This window comes from Nuphar pumila, chromosome 9 (genome assembly GCF_984573655.1).
Source record: "Nuphar pumila chromosome 9, dmNupPumi1.hap1.1, whole genome shotgun sequence".
Taxonomy (NCBI): domain Eukaryota; kingdom Viridiplantae; phylum Streptophyta; class Magnoliopsida; order Nymphaeales; family Nymphaeaceae; genus Nuphar; species Nuphar pumila.
In genome coordinates, this window is record NC_143257.1 from 35,934,928 (window position 1) to 35,945,431 (window position 10,504).

A 10,504-nucleotide genomic window follows, 5' to 3' on the forward strand; every position below is an offset into this window, starting at 1 on the left:
TTTTATGATTTTCAAAAACTAAACTACTACAATTATGTCAATCACTAAATTAGGCATTAAAATGTAAAATAAAACTATTTTTCATGCATTTTCTATTTTTAAATCATTTTAGCACATTTACTCGAAACTAACATAAAATTGGGTTTTTAAATCATTTTCTCATGAAATCATGCATATTTTTATATGAAATATCCCTAAAATATATGCATGATCAAATACCCCCATGCTTATGTTTTGCTAGTCCTCGAGCAAACTAGAAAAATGCACGAAATCAAACTATCACCTAACTCACTTTCGTAGGAATCACGGTTGCATTTAGCTCATGCAACAAGCCCTTTCAACCCCTGGGTTACCCCAGTGGACGAGTAAGGTCTCGTGAGGGTTTGCAGTGATGCTACCCACAAACATCTCTGTCATGTATGCATAATATTACACATCCTCACAATCAGTAGATAATCAAAGACTTTATTTTCGCAAATATTTCTTGTTATTTCAAAATCACAATATAATTAGAATCTTTTATATACCACCACAGAAAAAGAATTTCTTTCACTTTTCTAAAAATCACAATTATTTATGTTTTATTCTTAGAAAATCCAATAAAAACATATTATTATTTACTTATCCTCACTCATATGTTTTCTGCACAGGTTTTCTCAATCACACTTCTAAGCACTGAACTTTTCTCTCTTTTTCAGCTCTTTTCTCGATTTTTTCATTTTTTTCACGCTTTTTCTTTTTGCGTACTTATTTTTCTCTTATAGCTTGCGTGTGGTCTGCTTTTATGCCTTGTGCAATGTTAATATCTTCTATACTTTTTCAATACATACCAAAAGATATCAACTAAGACATAAAAGTGACTTCCTTCATTCACCCTTATAACATGAGAGTCAAATATTTCAACTTGTATCTGTTCTCAGTTACTTAGGATCACAAAGTTTTCCATTCTCCTTTTCGAAAATGGAATTAAAAGTTTCAACTTACATCTAAGTTCCATCTACTAAGGATTGTGGAATTATCCAAACAACCTAACGCATGCTATATTTTTTCTTTTGAGCTCATTTTTTACGCTTTTGTTCATTTGCTTAGTTTTTCAAAAATAGCACTGTGCATATTCATATTTATGATTCAAAATAAATTCTAACATGTATCTATCATCATTTCTTCGAAATCCGCATAAACAACCATAATTTTTAGATCTATGTCAGAAAAAATTTTCGTGGGGCTTAAAAATCCTCTAAAAACATTAGATTTGAAATAACATTCATATAAGTTCAAACTCTTTCTTTGAAAATCTACTTTTCATGAGAGATGTGTAAACATGTGCAAGAACGTAAACAGAAATATCAATGTGTGCAAACTACACCCTCCCCTATGCTTGAATGACACTGTCCCAGTGGCACTCCCCCATGCTTGAATGAAACTAAGTGAATGCACATGAGAGAAATAAATGAGGGAAAAGAGTAGAATAACCTGACATGAATTAAAAATACACGTTCTATAAATGTAATGAATGTAATGAATGCAATGTATACATGACAAAACATGAAACTCATAGAAAAGATAGAAAACGAAAAATAAAACCAAATGAAATCTACAAATCCTAACAACAACTGTAATACTGTACAAAATATGGGTTGCCTCCCATAAAGCGCTAAGTTTCACGTCCCCAGCCAGACGGATCCCTGGAAAAATCCTTCATCGTCCATGAGATCAATGGACATGAAGTCAGACTCAACCGGGCTCTATGAAGAAAAGAGTGTCATCTGTGACACTACGCACTGTGTTTCCATCCCTTCTACCTCTAAATGTAGTATCATGACTCTCTTGACATGAAGAACTGAGATTAGACTCATGTGAGAGACTGTTCAGGAAATGAGAGTCTAGGACCGACCGAGTACCAATGAATGCTACTTCAGACAAGTGGTGAATATGATCAGGCTTGACTTGGTCAAGCACCTTCTGCATCTGTACCTCTTGCTTACTAAAAATTGGTGATCCTAAAGGCTGAGAAAATGGGGCTCTATATGATAATGCATGTTGTAGGTCAGGCCCCTTCTGCTGAGGTATCATGGAGATCGACTCGTCAGTAGAAATGATATGAGGTTCATGAGTCGATTCCTGAGTAGAGTGACACGCCTTCCCATACTGAAGGGATGTAACAGATTTGACTGGCTCATGATGTGAAGTAGGTTGCAAGTCAAATAACATGGAATCCTCTCCCTTGGATGTGACAACAGACTGACTAGATGGGTTCCCCTCTCTTTGCCTACTGAAGGTCTCAACCAATTGTCCCATTTGAGTCTCTAGCTTGGCTATTAACTGCGTATGGGAGCTCAAAACTTGTAATATCCTATCTTGGAAGGATTGACTAAATGAAGGCTCATGAGGATGGGGTTGAGTATAAGCAGGTTGGGCTGGGGGATGAACCTGTGAAAAAATGGGGTGCGAGTAACCTTGTGAAGGGTTACTGGGTCTATACTGTGTCTGAGAGGGCTGATGGGATGGGGAAATAGACTGGTTTCGCCAACCTGGGTTATATGAAGATGTAAATGAATCGGGCATGGGTGTAGCGAAACCTTGGGCAGCATTCACCTGCTCCTGAACGAATTCAGGATATAATGGTGCTGCCGGACAATTTGAAACACAGTGTGCAGGGCTAGCACATATCTCGCACACTCTTTCTACTTGATTTCTCGAAGAATTGGCTAGGAATTGATATAACTTCCTAGTCAACTGGTCAACCTTGGTACGCAATTCTAATTCGGACCCAACTTCGAAAATCCCAACCTTCCTAGGACCACTAGACAGAGATGTAGTCCTATCGAGCCGTGAAGACAAGGTATGATGCATCGTGTTTTCACTTAAGGTCTCGAATAGAGACCATGCCTCGTCCTCACTTTTGAGCATAAAAGTGCCCCCGCAAGACGAATCAACCATTTGACGATGCTTTTCAGTAAGCCCGTCATAAAAATACTGCACCAACTGCCAATGAGGCACTTGGTGATGGGGACACTTGCGGAGAAGATCTTTCAATCTCTCCCAAGACTCGTGAAATTGTTCTCCCTCAATTTGAGAAAAACTGGTTAGAGCTTTACGAAACTGGTTCGTCTTACCAATTGGGAAATATTTTTTTAAAAATTCTTTTTGCATTCCTTCCCAAGTAGTAATACGAACTGTCTCAAGAGATTTTAACCAGTGCTTGCTTTATCTTTGAGAGAGAACGGAAACAAAGTTAACCTCATAACATCATCTCCAAAGTTATTGATTCGCACAATCGAGCAAATCTCACGGAATTCGTCGAGATGACGATATGGGTCTTCATTGCTAAGGCCATAAAACGAGGGTAACATTTGAATTACACTGGCCTTAATCTCAATGGCTCGCTCCTACATCAGGTCTCGTGATGCAGGAGGTGGGAGTATACGTATTTGGCATGAAGTACTCCCTCAAAGGACGGATCAAATGATGATCGTCAGACATTGCATACACCTTGGAATAGACCGGTGTAGCACACGTCCTAACTTTTGGGTTTTCTACCTAACTAACGCACTAAGCGGCCAAACCACGCAAACCACAAAGCGAGTAAACTAAAAACAACAAAAACTAAACAATCACCACGCAAGTAAACATAACATAGATGATGCAAAGAAATATAAAATCTATGTGTACGGTACCAATCGTACACAGTCACCTCTAAGGGGATCCTAATAGGTGGGCTGTGCAGAAAAGTAAGCTCTTCTCTAAGCTATGCACATACGTGGTTCTAAACCTAAATGCAACACAAACACTAGGCAATAAAGCGAATACTAATATTACGCCGTTCCCCGGCAACGGCGCCAAAAATTTGATGTCTTTTTGCAATCGTTGTAAATTTTGAAAAGATTTTTAAGTGTAAAACATGTGAAAACCAGACATCAAATAATAAAAACCGGTTCTCACTAGTGGATGAGACCGGGTCGAACTCAGGGAACGGGAATATATCGTATTCAAGCACACAAATCTAAACTAATCTTTATTGCCGAATTATTGAAATATAAAATGTTCAGAAAAGTAAAAACAACTAGCTATTACAACAAATGAATACCCTTCGCAGAGGGCGTAAAGTGCAATATTTACAAACCCAATTAAAATTCTAAGTCTAAACTGAAAAGTAAAAATCTTCTATCTTCGTACTTCGTGTCACGTAGTCTCTTCTGCTCCAATCTCGTGCAATCCTGCACAAATCAAATGAACACAAGCAGTACCAAAGAAAGAAGAAATAGAATGTACTAAAAAAAATACTAACTAAAGGCTAAGAATATGAAAGAAATCATTAAAGAAATCTAAATGACAATTTTAAATGCAAATGATATATATTTTTTTTCTTTTATTACATCTAACTAACTAATTGCAAAGTAATTAACAACTCCGATTATCTTCCTTAGCTAAACTATTTTTAATATCAAAATGACTAGCAACTATTACTAATATCAACGAATCAGTTAATCAATTAACTAAGTGATCTAATATCAAAACACTAAGTAATCTAAGTATTAAGTAATATCTAAAAAAATTCAGCAAAGCATTATCATCCGATAATTTGACATCTCAAACCAGATCCAGATATCCAATTAACTGTAAAATTCATTTGTCAATTCAGAAATCACATTGTCAATCCGATGAAAAATATGGATTCATGATATTATTCAATAGAATCAAATCATGGCTCATTCAATATCGGATGTCAAATTGATTCACATTCAGATAATATTTCAGTTTCTGATGAATCCAGAAAAATTATTATTTCAATTGACATTCACTGGATATATAACAGAATTTTCAATTTCGGTTCAAATGACTCAGCCGGAATATCCAATTCCGCTCATTTGACTCTACCGGATAATGAAATTCAGGTGAACTTAAAGTTCAGGTGGAGTTATGCTGCCGGATAATGAAATTTCCAGAGATATTAATCAAACTAGGAACTTAAAAAAAAAAATCGATCAATCAGATCTTGTTCCACCGTGAAACAGGTTTCCTCTTTAACGAAGAATTTTCCGGCGAGTAAATATCAGAATCAGTAAATGATTCCAGATATTTTGAAATAGATTCCGGTCAGTTAAAAAAAAACTGTTTACTGCATATCCAGATGATCTAGATGATTTAGATCATTGCTGGAAAACAGTATGTATCTCTCACCGGAAATCAAAACAATCACAAAACTTGCCGGAGATCTGTAAACAGCCGATAAACACTAAGATATCCGATAATTTGATTTCAATTGATTGAACTTCCAATGATCTTCAGCTAAATCAAGCCTCAACACAATTCTAGCAAACTGGAATTGATTTAGTCATTCAGTGGATCAAAATTAGGCATCTGATCGATCAATCAATCAGATTTTCATATTTAGTCGCCGGAAAAAAAAAAACAAATCATCAATAATCACCGGACGACTCATACAGACCACGCTTCAATCGTCGGGAGTCAAATGATATCCGATCGGATGATTGATTCAGAAGTATCTGATTCAATTCATTCAGATCACAGCCTCACAGGATTCTGATAAGTTGAAATCGATCCAAGCCTCCAATCGGATTGAAATAATCAGTATCGATCTGCTGTGGAAAAAATTAATTCCCGATACTCAAATTTCATTACGATAATCAATAGGATAAAGTGCTTGATCCAGATATATGATTTTTTCTCTGATCTCTGATGTTAACATCACAACAATGGAAGTTGATCAAACATCCGATCGATGAAAAAAAACATTTGATGTTTTAACATCTTTTTATTTTTATTAAAACAGAAAAAAAATAATACGATCTATATGAACTACAATTAAAATCTATTCTAACGATTACTGAAACAAAAACAGGAAATCAACTCAAATTTCTTTAATCATGAGTTATGAATGCTTAACAGAAATTAAAATGAAAATTTCAGAAAAAGAAAAAGAAGAAGAAGAAGAAGAAGAAGAAGAAGAAGAAGAAGAAAAGAAGGAGAAGAAGAAGGAGAAGAAAAAGAACTTACCGAATTGGAAGGGTTAGAAGAGAGGTTGGAATCCTCTCTCTTGCTTCAACCGTTGTCGGAATTCTCCACCGGAAAGAGGATGAGAAAAAGAGGGAAAAATAGGGAGAAGGAGAAGAAGAGGTAAGAAGAGGTGGAGAAGAAGGGGAAGAAGAGAGGGCTTGGACAAAAGAGAGAAGACAAGCCTCTCTTCCCCCTACGTATGATATTTATAATTTTTAACTTTTCTCCATAAGTCCCTCTTCTTTGTAAAATTGCATTTCAAAAACCTCTCTTCAAAAAATTATTTACAAAACAACTCAAAATGACTATGTTTTAGAAAATACAAAACTAAGTCTATTTTAACTCTAATTTTTTATGATTTTCAAAAACTAAACTACTACAATTATGTCAATCACTAAATTAGGCATTAAAATGTAAAATAAAACTATTTTTCATGCATTTTCTATTTTTAAATCATTTTAGCACATTTACTCGAAACTAACATAAAATTGGGTTTTTAAATCATTTTCTCATGAAATCATGCATATTTTTATATGAAATATCCCTAAAATATATGCATGATCACTCTCATAAAATGTCAAGCAGTCTCTGCTCCTTCTCCTTTGTGAGCAATGATGAGATGATCACAGACAGAGTCTCACCAACTCCGAGATATACATACTTGAGTGAATCCAGTAAGGGTTTCAGCTCAAGTTTCGGTGGAGACTCTATCGATGATTTGGCGGGGGTCTCAGCAAATGGTGGAAGAGGCTCAATGTTTCCTCTCCAAGGAGGGAATCCTGACGAAACTACAGACACATCTACACTAACTCTACAACTATCCTCTCTTGTATGATACAAATCTAGGGAATCCTCTGTCATGTACAACTCTGGTTGTGCTTCCACTAAATTCTGTGCTATATCAATCTGGAAGCACTCCATATCTCTCACTGGACCCATCGCGGCTTTGAAAATGTTCAGCCTGACTTTTCTATTGCCGAATGACAAGTCCATAGCTCCGGTTCTATAATTGATGCACGCATTGGCAGTCACCAAGAATGGTCTGCCCAAAATGATCGGAGTCTGGTGCTGGCTATCCACTCCTTCCATATCGAGGATAATGAAATCAACTGAAAAGTAGAACTCATCCACTTTAACTAGCACGTCTTCCAAGACACCTCTCGGTACCTTGACAAAACGATCTGCTAACTAAAGTGTAATCGGAGTCGATCTCATTTTTCTTAGTCCAAATGAATCATAGAAATATCCAGGCAGAATGTTCACGCTTGCTCCAAGGTCGAGCAAAGCGCGTTCTATCCGAATGTTTCCTATGGTACATGCAATGATAGAGGCTCCAGGGTCCTTGAGCTTTGGTGGGGTCTGATGCTGAATCATTGAACTCACCTGCTCAGTTAGATGAACCTTGGTAGGAACTTTTCCTCTAGATTTCCTCTTTTGGGTACATAGTTCCTTCAGGAATTTGGCATAAGCCGACACCTGCTGAATGACATCTAGCAGAGGTAGGTTGATCTGCACATGCTTGAAGATCTCAAGCATGTCCTGGACCTTCGTGCCTTGCTTTCCTCTTAACACTGAGAGATTCTAACACTTTGGGATATGGTGGTTTGGGGATATACATCTGGGGGTCCTCCTCTTTGTGAGAAGGCTCACTCCTATCCTGCTCATGAACTGGGGTGGGGGATGATTGAGCCGCAGAAGATGATATACTCGAATCTGGCTCATCGATCTACTCTCTCTACTCTCGATGTGATACTCACGTCCACTCCTAAGGGTCATAACAGATTTGGCTTGTTGCTGTGACTCAGTAACGTACAGGCCTTCCGTCATTTGTTCATTGCCCTTCGGGTTCATCACTGCCTGACTCGGCAAACTACCCTCAGGTCTCCTACTGATCGCTTCTGCTAATTGTTCCATCTGTGATTCCAACTTCGCAATGGACTGGGTATGCGAGCTCAAAATCTGACTACACTTCTCGAAAGCATTCTGATTAGAGATTTTCACCTCTTGGAATGCTTGGAGAAGTCTCTCCTCGAAAGAGGTCTGTGGGGCAGACTCTTGTGAGATCGGATGAGGAAAAGAAGAAGTGTTCTGAAGATAGCTCGGCCTCTGAAATGTCTGAGTGAATGATGGCGGCCGAGCACGCTGAGAAGATGGAATCTGAGTGGAAGGCTGAGGATTCTTCCATGAAAAATTAGGATGGTTACGCCACCCCGGATTATATGTTGGTGAATATGGATTATTTAGGGGTCTGACGTAACCCTGAGCAGCCTGAACTTGCTCTTGCACAAATTCAGGATACTGAGCTGCCGAAGGGCACTCAGTGATCGCATGTGCCAGACTGGCATAGAGAGTACACACCTGCTGACTGGTAGATGTGCCCGTGAGAAGTTGATCCAACTTCTAAGCAATCATATCCACCTTGCATTGTAATGCAGTAGATGGACCAAACTCGAGGACACCACCCTTCTTCCGAATGCTAGGTATGGTTCTATCTGAATGAGAACTAGAAGCATGATGGAGAGAATTTTCTACTAACGTGTCAAACAGTCTCCATGCTTCATCTTCGCTCTTCAACATGAAGGTTCCTCCGCATGAAGAATCAATCATCTGACGATTTCTGTCAGACAATCCATCGTAGAAGCTCTGCACCAGCTGCCATCTCGGCACCTGATAATGGGGACACTTCTTCAGGAGATCCTTCATCCTCTCCCAAGTCTCATGAAACTGCTCACCATCTAGCTCTGAAAAGCTAGTGATGGCTCGCCTATACCGGTTCTTCCTATCGACGGGAAAGTATTTCCTCAGAAACTCCTGCTGTAACTGATCCCAAAACCCTATTTCTACTGAATCTAAGGACTTTAGCCAATACTTAGCCTTGTCCTTCAATGAGAATGGGAACAGGGTCAATCTCAATGCATCATCATCAAAATTCTGTATCTTTACTATAGAACAGATTTCGAGGAATTCATCTAAATGCTTATAGGGATCCTCGTGACTAAGACCATAGAATGATGGAAGCATCTGAATGATACTGGCCTTAATCTCGTAATGAAGCGCTCCTACATCGGGTCTCCAAATGCAAGATGCCTGAACATAGTTTGTGAGAGTGAAGTACTCCCTCAGAGCACGTGAAGGAACTGGAGCTGGCGGTGGAGGATCCATATCACCCACTGTTGTCGAACTTCAAGGAGAATGTAAAATTCTCTCTGGGTTGTCAACAAACGGATGCAATGGGGTGCCCAAAGCTCTTCGCCCCTGCATACACTGGTACTAAGACCAGATGTATGGAACGACCTAAATCTAAACTAAACTAAGCTAAATACTACAATGCAAATGACAAAAGTAAAGAATAACTAATAATATTAAGTTAACTATGCCAGAATTAACTAACTATGCTAAATGAAATAACAGAACAAAATCTAATCTAAATTACTAACAAAAAGAAATGCAGGAAATCACAAACTATGTTCTCTAAAACCCACTTGTCTAATCGTTCCTTGCATAATGTAATTCAGTGAATCCTAGAAAAACAGTAAGTGAATCCTATGTTTACTAACTATGTTAATCCTACTAACTAGAAAAAATAAGAACAGCTAATTACACTAAACACAGATTAATAAACTGAAATTTAAGAAATAACAGAATATATTCGCCGTTCCCCGACAACAGTGCCAAAATTTGGTTGAGTTTTTGTAATGATATTTTTAAAAGATATTTTTCAGGAAAACAGTTGGAAAATTGTCAACCAAAAGTAATAAAACCGACTTTCCATAGATGTGGCAAGTACGAGTCGAATCCACAGGGAACGGGAAATATCCAAATTATTTCTAAACACTTCAATTTATTAATATCAAAGTTAAATAACACAACTTGTAAGAATAAACAAACTTTAAATTATAAGCAACTAACAAACAAATTTCTAAAATCTCCTCTAGATCGCTAGGGGCAATATCGTCTTTTCACCACAGTTGCAAGAGCAATTTTTTTCTGAATCAACCTGATGATCTACTGGAAACTTTATCAACCTAAAGCACAAAAAGATAACAAGTCAGTATACAGTTATAATAAATAAATCTAGAATTCATGTTAAACCTAATTCTACAAAAATTAACTAAATTAAATTCTAATTAAAACTAAAAATCAACTAAAATATCAAAGTTAATTCTACTACTAATTAGGCTATGTCTAACTACATTAATTGATGCAGATACACTAACTAAAATGCAGAAAATACTGAAAACTACCGAAAATTAATTTACCAGTGAAATGACTGTTTTACCCCTAACTAGTGCAAAAGTGGATTCTGATAGCTTTTCGCAAACAGAGAGTTTGAAGGGGCAAACAAAGTTCAAGTTTCACAAAATTTCTTCTGTTCTGTTTTTGATAGATTCAAAAATCTGACAGACTTTACGGATTTGAAAAATTCATTCTGAAACTTCAGATATAAGTGTTTCAAATTTGTGAAAATTCTGGAAATCGCAGGTCC